This window comes from Pseudorca crassidens, chromosome 14, assembly GCF_039906515.1.
Source record: "Pseudorca crassidens isolate mPseCra1 chromosome 14, mPseCra1.hap1, whole genome shotgun sequence".
Taxonomy (NCBI): domain Eukaryota; kingdom Metazoa; phylum Chordata; class Mammalia; order Artiodactyla; family Delphinidae; genus Pseudorca; species Pseudorca crassidens.
The window spans coordinates 89,945,586-89,958,190 of NC_090309.1; the positions used below are offsets into that span (position 1 = coordinate 89,945,586).

Genomic DNA, 12,605 nt, shown 5'->3' on the forward strand with positions numbered 1-12,605 from the left:
CAAAGTTTCATTATTAGGTAGGGAATATGAGTTTTGGAAATTTAAGTCTGGTGGATCCGTGGAGGTGAAGGACCCTGTGGTCAGACATGAGGCAGTCGGTGTTCTGTGTTCACTTGCTTGCTTTCCTTTAGGCTTGTTATTTGTGCTGAGAGCAGTTCCAGGAGAGGGGCTCCCAGATGCTCTGACCATCGGCTACTGCTGGCCAGAAGGGAGTGTCCAGGAACGCCACACAGTCCCAGTGCCCTGGAGTCGTGGCTGCGCTGACAGGCAGAGGCGTGGGGCTCCTGTCCTCAGGGCCCCTCAGCCTCTCCTGTTCTGGAGCGGCGGGGCATGGGGTAGACGGCTCCCACGTCTGCATCGCCGCAAGCAGGGTCAGCTAGTGCACGGTGGGTCTCTTGTGCTCACCTTCCCCGAGGTGGCCGTAGGGTCACTGGAAAGTCACCTGTTTCTGTAGATCAGGTCTCCATTCCTGAAAAGGAGGTGAGACATTTCTCGTTGTGCTGATGGCAGGGTCTCTGGAATGTGGTACTTTGCGTGGCTGTAAATAAGGCAGTGAAGGGGCTGGTGTAACGTACCCGCCAGACCCTTCCAGGCCTGACTCCCCGGTTTCGCCCTGTGGGGACACAGGTCCCGACTTGACCCAGAGGGGCCGCCCCGTGACCTGCAGCACTCAGCTCCTCTGGGCTGAGTGTCCCCTCCTCAGAGAGGCCCTTCCTAACCATTTTCTCCGAAATGATCACTGCTCCAGCCCCACTCACGCCTTTCTGTCATTTTACCCAGTCCTATCTCGTCATAGCAGTCACCACCTCCTGACCCTCCTCTCTGCACGTACTCCTGCGTCTTTCTCTGTAGCCTGAGCTTCCTCTGGGCAGGGGCCTGTCAGGATGCAGGCTGCGTCCTGTAGCCTGCATCAGCACCAAGGACAGTGCCTGGCACACGGAGCGCTCCGCCGGGTGCTGAGTGCAAAAGGGAGCGAATTGGGGCCGCAGAAACGATGCCGAGTCGTGACTGTGACCCTGTAAAGTGGGGACCGCTGTAGGTAAGTTAACTGTAGGCCAGAGAGAGGAGGAGATTGCGTCCAGGGTCCCTTGCTCCTCGGGGGAGTGACTGGGCCTCCCAGCTGGGCAGTCTGGCTGCAGGAGCGCACCTGCAGAACGCGGATTGGGAACCACCTGTGGCCGTCATTCTGTGGTTTGTAAGTGGTGTCAGGCGCTGGGAGTATAGATGCATCTTCATCAGAATAAGTTTGGGGGGTGTTCACGCATATTCCTGCTGGTCCTTTCTGGATGATCAGTGTAAACGAATTCTGCTCTCGAGGGGACCCCCTCATTTTGCCGATACTAGAGTCATCATCTTTTCTGGCATGCTTCTCCTCTCCCTCCTGGTTCGCTCCTGCAGTCAGCGTGGTGATTGTGGAAGAAACGGTGGGCCTGGCGTCCGTGGCCCTGGGCTCTGCCTGCAGATCTGTAGCTAATTCACGGCATCCCTTTGGCGAGTAGGTCAGTTTGGGCCTCATTCCCTCGTGTGTAGAATGGGTTGAATTCAGGAGTCTCTGATGTTCTTGCCAGCTCTAAATTCACTGGATGCAGTGAGCTCTCTTTCACACCTGCTCAGTGCCGCGTGCCTTTCCCTGAATCTAGTCATAACTCATGACCCTCTTTCCACTCTGCCTGTCACACTGAGGTGAGGGGCACTGGCTGCTCTGCTGCTCAACAGACACACGGCCGTGACCACGCCTCTCACGTGAGGTCCTCCTGGGTGAAGTCAGTGCAGCTGGTGGCGGGCTGCCTGCAGGGCTTGGACTGAGCCATGAGGATGCTTTTACCGAACTGTGGCCTTTTCACCACTTTCAGGGCATCTCATCCCGTCATACTCCAGGTTATGTATATTAGCTGCCTTAAATCCTTTTGGAAGGATATGGGATGTAGATAAGTAAAATTAATAAAATTTTACCTTGTTATGTTAAAGACACTGAGGTGAGAGTTCGTCCTAGTGTCACACGTGTAGTTGACACTCTTTCCCTTTTCGCGGGTAGGTGAGGAAGGGCTGCTGACGGCTCCCCCTTTGTGTGCTGTGTGCTCGTTCTTCTCTGGAGTTAGGGGTCTCCCAGGGTCAGTGCTGACACTGTCGGGGGATGCGTTTTATCAGCATGTGCGGTGTCTACATGGGCACTGAGCTGGGCACGTGGGGGGCTGCAGACCCACCGAACTCTCTAGGACCTCCTGGCATTACACTCCTGTCTCCTGTGTACACCGGCGTCTTTTGGAGCCCCGATGAAGGCGAGGTGTTTGGGGACGTGGCAGGTAAGAGCAGGAAGGAGGTGACAGTTCTCTGGCTCTGGCTCCCTATGAGGTAGGGGCTGTGTCACCGTCGAGATTGGTTGGCCCAAGGGCTGATTAGCCACCACGGGGTGATTTTGTGGCTCTCCGTCTCCTTCTGACGGTGAAGAGGCTCCAGCTGCTGAGGAGTTACGCGCCTTGGTTGTGGGTTAGTGCGTCCTGCTGGAGAGTGGAAGCAAAGTCAAGATAATGGAAACACGCACCATTTCCCAAGTGGTGCGTCAGGAGCAGTCATACAGATTGCAGTGTTCCACGGACGGTGAGAGTCTCCTTAAGGGAGAACCCACTAAAATCGGAAACCAGCAGCTTTGGGGGATGGAAGCGAAATTAGTGGCGGTCAGCGGCAGCCCCTGCTCACACACCCTGCCCCCCCCAGATTGTGGAGGGGCCGCGACGGGCTGGGTTAGCCTCACTACGGGGGACGTGCCGGGTCTTTCTCTGATGTACTTGCAGATGCCCGTGACACTTGCACAGTGACCGCTGACCTCTGCTTTCTGGGGGGAAGATACCTCTGCAGTGCAGATGGAGGTAAATATCACACTGGAATGCCAGGCCGGCTGAGAGGGTCAGGAATTCCTGGGAAGCGGGTGTGCATGTTACTGTTCTTATTAGAAGAAGGAAAAAGGGCCGTAAGCTTTGGTGTTGAGCTTAGAGAGGAAAGAGAAGAGAAGAAACTTGTGCAGGTCTCCAAATACTTGAGGTGGTTTGGCCAGAAGAAAGGATTTGGCCTCGTCTCTGATTTTGTGTTTCTTCTTTTCACTTCAGCGTATAGAACAGTGTAAGTTGACTTGGGTGAATGTTACAAAGAGTAAATTCAAAGTTATCCTTAGTATCTTTTCAAAGTTGTCTCTGAGGATACATAAAAAAAGATGTTTGAAATTTTCAGAGATCCTACGGTATGATTCTGCTGCCAGTGATGGTGGAAACGTCTCTGTGATTATGACAGTGTCATCACAGAAGAGCTATCAGATTTTTATAAGGTCCAGGTTTGTGCTTTCTGGTTTCGTCCAACCTAGATGTACTTAGGTGTAAGGTTTTTAAACTGGAGCCCTGAAGTTGCTTCCCTGGTTACTGGCTCACCGCTAAAGTGGTCCGCTAGCTTCAAGAGAAGCCTGGAATGAGGCCTCGCATCCCTTACGTTGTAGGAGAAGAACAGTCTGTGGTTTTACAGGACAATATAAAGATGTCTTCCTCTTTCACTTCGGCTAAAGTCTCATTTGTCAAATGGGGATGGTCGTCAGAGCCACCCTGGCGCCTTGGGAGCGTCATTGAAGCTAAGTATTAGGAAGCGGGTGATGAGGAAAAAATAGTAAAATGCACTGTGCAGATACAGCTTATCTAGGAAGAGTCAGAATACGAAAATCTGAACGTACGGTGCAGAGTATACATAATTATTTATATTACAGGAGAAACTCATATTCTTTCTGAGATCGTAGTTCAAGTTTCCATTAAATACTAGGGTTCAAAGTGTGTTTCAGTTGGCTCTCTCACGAACCCAAAGGGGCTTTCCCAGAACATGCTGGGCAGACATATACCATTGTATCCAGTGGGATAGTTTAGGAGAATGTATTTTTTGAAGTTCTGTTTGTGATTATTTAAACTTGAGGTTTAAATAATTAAAAACTGTAAACCCGAAGGACCACTAACTCTGCCTGGAGAATTTTAAACTGTAGTCGATTTTTCTTCTGCTGTTTGAGAAACGGGGTGTGGGAGGAGGGGGAGAGCAGGGACAGCCAGGGCTGCTGCTTGGGGTTCGGGAGGTGTTTCACGTCAAAATGTGTCATGGCTCCGAGCCAACCCTGAACTTGCTGGTGAGACCCAGGAGCAGAAGGCTTGAGCTTCCTGGACGTGCCGCTAAGCCACACGGCGCCCACCCTGCCCTGCACTTGCCCTCTTCTCCCTGCCTTGGGTGGAGTCTGCAGTGAGCGGCCGCAGTGGGCCTGTGTGAACTTGGACTTCAGGGCTGGTACGAGTCAGCCGTTCCAGGGTTGAGGACCCTGCACTGCCCCCTGGCTCTGCCCCTCAGCCCTCTTTGGGGCAGAAGGACAGGACAGGAGCCTCGCCCCAGGAGGGCCAGTGCAGCTGTGTGCATCCGCCCTGCGTTGTGACAGGCTCTGGGCCTCGGACATGTCCCGCCCAGGGAGGCTTCTGAGGAGTGCAGGTCTTTTTGCCCACACACTGTCCGTGGCTGGATTCTTAGTGGGAGGGCGTGTTTCTGTTGAGCCATGCACATGGCTGATGTAAGTGTGTGTGTGCAGGTGAGCAGTGTCAGAAGAAACACAGACTTTGGATAACTAAGTCACCCAGTGCCCAAAGTTCCACAGTCGTGTGTTGTCAGAAAGGGGTACCCGGCAGTGCATAAGCATGATTCTTTCACTACAAGTATCCGTGTGTCTCGGCCACAGGAAACCTTGCATCCACGGACTCAATCACAGCGGGCTTCCTGACTTAATGGTGTAACTCTTAAAGTGACCTTTTTTTTAAATCCTTGTAGCATTTATGAAAAGCTATCTTGTGTTCTGCTGTGATTTTTTTGACTTTTGAGCAGGAAGAAATTAACCAGATTGCCACATCTGTGTATTTTAAGACAGAGATGTACAAACTGGGGAAATGATGTTTTACATTCTTTTTGTAAAGGGTTTTCAAAATTTGGTAACCACTGATAGAATCACCAATGACTTGATAGATTCGCTTCTGCCTTGGGGTTTTCCCTTTTTCAGTAAAGTAGTGACTGTGGGTTTCGGAATGCCCCGGGAACTAGCGGTCTTGGCCCAGCCCCTCGTGTGCTGGCTCTTTGGTTTCCGCAGCACATGCAGCCGTCCCCTGCCTGTCGTGTCGGGGTGGTTTCTGTCCTCCTGGCAGTTATGCTGCCCTGACGGCCCCACTTCCCACCCGAAGAGGCTGCAGGGAATAGGTGGGATATGTCAGTTACGTGAGTTAAAATTAATTTTATATTGAGGTTGTTTTCAGAGTTTCTCAGTGTCCTTTGAGTGTCCTCACCCCAGGTGCCAAAATCCAGAGTGTGAATCATTCATTGTGGAGTCACTTATCTGAAGAAGAGAAGTGTGTGTTTTGTTTGATCAGCATGAAACCTGCCAGATGAGAACCATTGTTCCTGCCATTAGGTCCTTGTTAACTGCCTCAGAGAAGTTTAGATTTGTTTTTAATTTGGGTTTATTTGCAGAAATGGCCCATTTCTTGTGTTTTTCTCTCAGTGATTACGAAGGGATATAGAGTACGTATATTAGGTGTATGCCACTTTGTTCAGGACTTGTTAATATAATTTTATGTCCACTCACATTCACGGGTAGAGTGTGATGAAGCAGAAACGTGGATGATTTTTATGAACAAAGAAATAAACTTAGTTTGGAGTAGCAAGTATGGCAGAAATTCTGGGTTATTTTCTTATGTTTCTAGCACTAGTTTCATGGTGATGAGCCGTGACGCAGTAGAATTTCCTTTTTGTTTTTGCGCTTTGCATACTCCACTGTTCCAAGCACTCGTGGTCGTAGGGGTTGCTCCCTGTAAACTCACCACACTTACTTTCGGACGTGTCGCCCTGGGTAGACAATAAATAGCAGCTTTGCTCAGCAGTTAGGTCCCATGTGATACATGGCGTCTCATTTGGCGACAGTGCTATGTGCACCTTGGGGACCCTCTTCCTTAGGAGGGATCCCGATCCCGTGGCTGTGTTGACTGTCCTGGGTTGATCCCACCCGGAGGAGAACACACAGAATTGGTTTGTTGCAGCTTCCATGGGAGCAGAACTTATAGGACAAAAGGCAAATATGTGAAAGGAATGAGGTGAGAGAAACTAAGAGCTGGGAAGCCAGGGTGAGGCTGACAAGGCGGGAGGCGAGGGTCTGGGCGCATCTGGCTGGTGGTAATCGTGCGGGACTGTCCACGTCAGGGACTGTCCACCGATCGGGACCCACCATCACCCTGCTCGGTGGCCTGGAAAGTGCACTTAGTTCTCTGGGTTGGTCCTCAGTCCTGCTCATGCTTGATGCATCTTTCAGTCACCCCCCCTTAGTGTACGTGTGGGGTTTTGTCTGTTTCTTCTTAGCATTCCTAATAGTGAGCTGCCCAAACTCACCCCTAACATTGGGGTTGGCAGACGCATGTCCCGATCAGAGCCTCCACCAGACGTGCCGGGTGCTGGGCCCCTTCTCGTGTTTTTAGAGCACCTCTCCGGGCTCTGTGGTGGGAGCTGGTGGTGCGGCAGCAGTGAGACTCTGGAGCGTGTCCCATACCTGGAAACGGTGTGTTTACCTCTCCTTCCATGCTCCCCCCGAATCCTCACACCTGGTTTAGACGGATCCCAGGAGAGAAAATCCATGGGCTTTCTCACCATCCCGGGATGGTTGGTGGCTTTCTGCTTAATCTAGTCTTTTTCAAGGGCAGTTAACAAACTGTTAGTGACATAACTCATATAAGTTTTCTGAAGTACCTCTTTCTTCCTCTCCTTTTCTACTTTGGGCATCTCTGGTCATCCAAGTAAATACGGCAAGGTTAACTCCTGTAGCAGGGAAAAGGCAGACATGCACCCTTTCCTTTCAACTGCACGTGAGTCAGAGATTACCCACTTAAATCCCCTCAGAAGTAAATGGCCGATGTTCAGAGGCACGCCTTAATTCCTGGAGACCCTTCCGTGTGGATCTGCCTTCCTCAGGACACAGGGGCCGAGCATGAATGGCCCAGCTCAGGGGCAGATGTTGCATTAGTTCCCAAAAGGCCTTAACTCCAGCTTGCCCAGTGCTCTTGTGTGTGTGTGTGTGTGTGTGTGTGTGTGTGTGTGTGTGTGTGTGTGTCTATGTTTGTGCCTGCATGTGTGTGCATGTGTTGTGCGTGCACATGTCCGTGACTCAGAACGAGTGAGACGAGCTTTGGAACAGACTTGGGCATCTTTCTCACTCATCCCCCACTTCCCCTTTGTCCGCTTATTTTGAAGCTTGGATCCGAGTCCCGGCTCTGGGGTTTACCTGGTCTCTGCCTCACTGCAGCCAGGGCTCCGTGGGGAGCAGCTCGGGTGCCTGGAGCACAGCTGCCCGGGGGCTGGAGGGGGGCTGACACTTGCCTGGCAGTGCAGGGACCTACGCCGTCCCTGAGGGGAGCCAAAGTTCGGGCTAAGATGCTGAGAGACAAAGAGAATGAGAATATGGGGAAGGCTTCCCATTTCGTGTATTAACCTTAACACAGTGCCAAGCAGAAGCCCTTGGTGCAGGGCCTGGGCACTGGGCTCTTGAGCCTAGTCACTGGTTCCTGGGTCGGTAACTCCAGACCCTGGAAGGTTCTCAGACCCCGAGGGGGGATCAGGATGCCTGGCTCACTTTTGGGTAAAGACCACCAGAGGAAAGCCTGGGTGCTGCAGAGAGTGGGGTTGGTGATTCAGGACCCCAGCTGCTGGGAGTGAAGAGCAGACAGTGAGACACCATTAAGTTTGGGCACCTTTCAGAGCAGGTGAAGAGCGGAGTTTCTGAACACTCTCGCTCGAGGATTTTTTTCCCTTAAAATAAATCTCCATGGAATTATTTTTGGTGCATGTAAGGGTGATAATTTTAATGTTCAAGGCAAATTTCAAAGTAAGCTTTATGGTTTTTCGAAGGGAAGCTGTTACATTTGGGGTGGACAGTCTTTGTTGTGGAAGGCTGTTGGCATATTAGGGGACATCCAGCGGCCCTGGCCCTCCCAGTCATCATGAAAACCCAAAAGTGCCCCCCCCCAAATACCCCCGGAGGGCAGTGCGGTCCTCAATTTAAGAGGCGCAGCTCTAACTGCATCTGATAATATATATCTAGGACTTATTCAACACCTGCTGTGTGCAGGCACTGTTCTGAATATCACCCTGATCTTCACAAACCAGTACTGTTGACTACTTGTACACTCCTCTTACCCCCACTGGACAGATGAGGAAATCAAAGCACTGAGAGATTACGGCACCCAGAGCTGGGACTCCAACTCCAGCAGGCTCACCTCAGACTCCGAGCTGCCCCGCTGCCCCTCACTGTTCTGGGTCATCTACCTTAGATGCCGTCTGTGTTTTCAGTTGTGCGTATGTTTTGTCTGAGTGTGTTTAGTCTTTCAAAATCCTTAATTCTGAGAAGTGAGATGTTTCTTTGGTTATGTTATGATATGTTAACAAGTCATCACTTTACCTTTCTGGAAGGTTCTTCCTGTGGACACGCTTGGGGGTTGCTGCATGGAACCACTTCTCAGATGCGTTTGCATGTGTCTTGGTAAAGATGCGTGTGTCACGGGGACCAAGGCACCATAAGGAAACAGTGATTATCTGCTTTGTTTTTCCCAAGTGTGTCAACACAGTAAGTCAGTATGATTAGCTGCTTTAACTCGAGGTGGCAGGCAGTGTTCCTTCATCTCTTTGCCTAATGGTGATATTGAAGCTAAGGAGCTTTAAAACAATGAGCTCTCAGGCCTGGTCGTGACCTATGGTTCTGGAGTCAGCCCTTGGCTGGAGGCTCAGCCCTGCCTTTCACAGCCACTGCATTTGGGGCAGGCCACTCAGCCTCCCAAGTCTGTCCCCTCGTCTGTGAGTTGAGGAAGGGAAGGGGACTCCCCTCGTGGGCTGTGGTGCAGCGGACGGAGAGGAGAGCACCGGCACCCTGCCCCGGGAGCTGCCCATCGTGCTGCTGGAACCCTAGCCCCGGGACCCAGGGCTCTCTGGGCAGACAGCGCCCTTTCTCCCCACACGTCCTCCCGGGAAGTTCTGCTGGAAGGAAGGCCTGCAGTAAGACTTCAGCTTTCCGGCGGGGCTGGGATGGTGTGGGTCAGACAAGGGCTGTGCCCAGACACTTCTGTCTCATTGAGGTCCTTCTCCACATCCGGACCGAGCGCCGATGGGGCTGCGTCTGCTGGGGCCCAGATTAATAGCTCGGAGTGATTGCTCAAAGGGAAGGGCTCTGGCTTGCCTCTGGTAATTTTGTTCATGTGTATTATAAGCCTTTACAATTTTTACTTTATAATAAATGCAACAAATCTTTACTTAAGATTTCTCATCACTTGGAGTTGAAACAAGTCCATTTTGAGCCTTATTCAGAGAATTTTAGTTCCAGGAGCACCTAGAGTTTTCTATTATTATCAGGTGCTTTCAAAAATTAGGCGGGTCTATGGCCGGGACCTTAAGAACCTTCTCCCTCTTGCCAGGTACCTCCAGAAGTCATGGAGAGGTTTTGTTGCTCGGTGTGTGTGCATGTGCATGTGCGTGCGTGTGTGTGTGTGTGTGCGCGCGTGTGTGTGTGCGTGTGTTTTCAAAGCATACTTCTGATGAAACGTCCTCTGTAACTAAAAGCGAATTGCTGATGTGCGCATGGTGGTAGCTCCTGACCTTCAGACTGGTAACGGCTGGAGTGATGCCACCGTAATGCCCTGTTGGAACCATCTTTTAAAGTCATCGTGATGCTTAGTCTGCTTATAGGTCTTTGAAGAGAGAAGTAATAGGTAGATGGTCTCAAAGATTTTCCCTTTTTCCTTTTTTGATATACATTTCCCAAGGAGAAGTTTTGACTTGCGTGTCAGCCTTAAGATGTTCTAAGTTACTAGTGGAAAACGTACACCTACTTAAACTGCCCAAGGATTACTTTGCTGAAATTCTTAATTCTCATTTTATGAAAGAAAAAGCTATTTTTATGACGATTCCAGTTCCTCAGGCCTGGTACCTGAGGCCAGCTAAACTCTGACGTTTTAGACTTTTATGGAGCACGTGGCCTTGTGGCTGTGGGATGGCCCCCTCCCCTGGGGTGGGGCTGTCTTCTCCCAAGTCAGACGTCTTTATTGCTGGGCAGAGCTTGGGAAGAGGTGTGCAAGCTGGGCCTTCTCAGCTGTCACCTGCCCATCTACTGGGACAGGGCCGTGGGTGACCCTCTACCAGGACAGGGCCGTGGGTGACCCTCTACCAGGACAGGGCCGTGGGTGACCCTCTACCAGGACAGGGCCGTGGGTGACCCTCTACCAGGACAGGGCCGTGGGTGACCTTCTACCAGGACAGGGCCGTGGGTGACCCTGTACCAGGACAGGGCCGTGGGTGACCCTGTACCAGGACAGGGCCGTGTGTGGCCCTGTACCAGGACAGGGCCGTGGGTGACCCTGTACCAGGACAGGGCCGTGGGTGACCCTCTACCAGGACAGGGCCGTGAGTGACCTTCTACCAGGACAGGGCCGTGGGTGACCCTCTACCAGAACAGGGCCGTGAGTGACCCTCTACCAGGACAGGGCCGTGGGTGACCCTCTACCAGGACAGGGCCGTGGGTGACCTTCTACCAGGACAGGGCCGTGGGTGACCTTCTACCAGGACAGGGCCGTGTGTGGCCCTGTACCAGGACAGGGCCGTGGGTGACCCTGTACCAGGACAGGGCCGTGGGTGACCCTGTACCAGGACAGGGCCGTGGGTGACCCTGTACCAGGACAGGGCCGTGGGTGACCTTCTACCAGGACAGGGCCGTGGGTGACCCTCTACCAGGACAGGGCCGTGGGTGACCCTGTACCAGGACAGGGCCGTGTGTGGCCCTGTACCAGGACAGGGCCGTGGGTGACCCTGTACCAGGACAGGGCCGTGGGTGACCCTGTACCAGGACAGGGCCGTGGGTGACCCTCTACCAGGACAGGGCCGTGGGTGACCCTCTACCAGGACAGGGCCGTGGGTGACCCTGTACCAGGACAGGGCCGTGGGTGACCTTCTACCAGGACAGGGCCGTGAGTGACCTTCTACCAGGACAGGGCCGTGGGTGACCCTGTACCAGGACAGGGCCGTGGGTGACCCTGTACCAGGACAGGGCCGTGGGTGACCCTCTACCAGGACAGGGCCGTGAGTGACCTTCTACCAGGACAGGGCCGTGGGTGGCCCTTTTCTTCCCTCTCTCACTGTTGTGCATTTTTCCTTGGTGTTCATTGTCAGTTGTCTGAACTCTACATAAGTGTCCCCATGAAAACAGGCTACCAAGAGAAGTTCAGTCAACTTGCTGCAAAGATGTGTCTTCAAAATTAGAATTGCCATTATCTTAACCAAACAGGAGCCACAGATTTCAGTACCAGATTTCTTGGTGTCTCTTCCAGCTATGGTGTTTCTTGTTTACTAGATATTGTGCGTTTTTCTTTGTTATTATTAGAAAAGATACAGTAAGCTCTTCAATACAGGAGTGATGTACTGTGAGAGCTTTGTGTGTGTTTTTAAACTATAAATGAGAAAGAAATTGTAGTTTTGAAATACATTATTGTGTGATAAAAGTAATAATAGCTCATTGACAGTCTTGAAGATGGTATTAGGGAGGGGCGCCCAGTCAATCAGTATTGTATTCTGTGTGAAAGAGAAATTGTGAGGGTCTCTATCGATGTCTTCAATACTCACGTGTTGGAGGACGTGAAATGAAATTCTCCTCTTTATAAGCACTTAAGAATTTCATCAGGGAAGACAGAAATTCATGCTTGTGATCAAACTGAAAAATTTTTCATCTCTTCATGGTTTCATCACAGAGACGATGTGATTTTTGTCTTTTGTTATTCAAATATGTATCAGTTAAGAAGGTTTTGGCTGCAGGTAACAGGACACTGTGGCTCACATAGGCTGAAACAGAAGGCTGTTATCTGACATCTCAGGCCTCGTGGGTACTTGAGGGCTGTGACCTCCCCACCTCCCGCCCCACACTGCTCTCAGCTCTGCCCTCCCAGGTGGTGGCAGCGAAAGACGTGGTGTTCCTCTCCAAAATCACACTGTCCACCTGTGCCTCTTCAGACCCAGTGCCCCCTTGTGTCTCTGTGGCCAGAATTGGTCAGCTCTCCATGCCTCGGGCTCTGGGAGAACCTGTCAGCAGTGTCTCAGCTCCAGCTGCCATGGCGAAACACCACAGCTGGGGGCTTACACGACAGAAATGTTGATTTCTCACAATTCTGGGGGCCAGAGGTCTGAGATCATGGTGCAGGTGAGGGCTCTGTTCCTGATTTGCAGACGGCCGCTTTCCCACTGTGTGTTCACATGGCAGCAAGAGAGAGACAGAGATATAGAAACAAAGACAGAGATATATAGGGAGAGAGACAGAGAAATAGACAGGGAGAGACAGAGACATACATATATAGAGAGACAGAGCTCAGGAAACTCTGGTGTCAATCTGTACTGGGCACTAATCCCATCATGGGGACCCACCCTCCTGACCTCATTAAACCCTAGTCACTTCCCAGATCACCCCCCCCAACACCAGGTGACTTTGGGAAAGGATACAGACATTCAGGCCACAGCAGAGTGGTAGCCTGGTACTGCAC

The 12,605-nt window shown here is 51.7% G+C and overlaps 1 protein-coding gene across 4 annotated transcripts in view; it reads left to right on the forward strand.

Moving 5' to 3' along the window:
• EIPR1 (EARP complex and GARP complex interacting protein 1) overlaps positions 1-12,605 on the forward strand; it is an 89,122-nt gene that overhangs the window by 55,364 nt on the left and 21,153 nt on the right. The gene's annotated exons all lie outside the window — the stretch shown is intronic.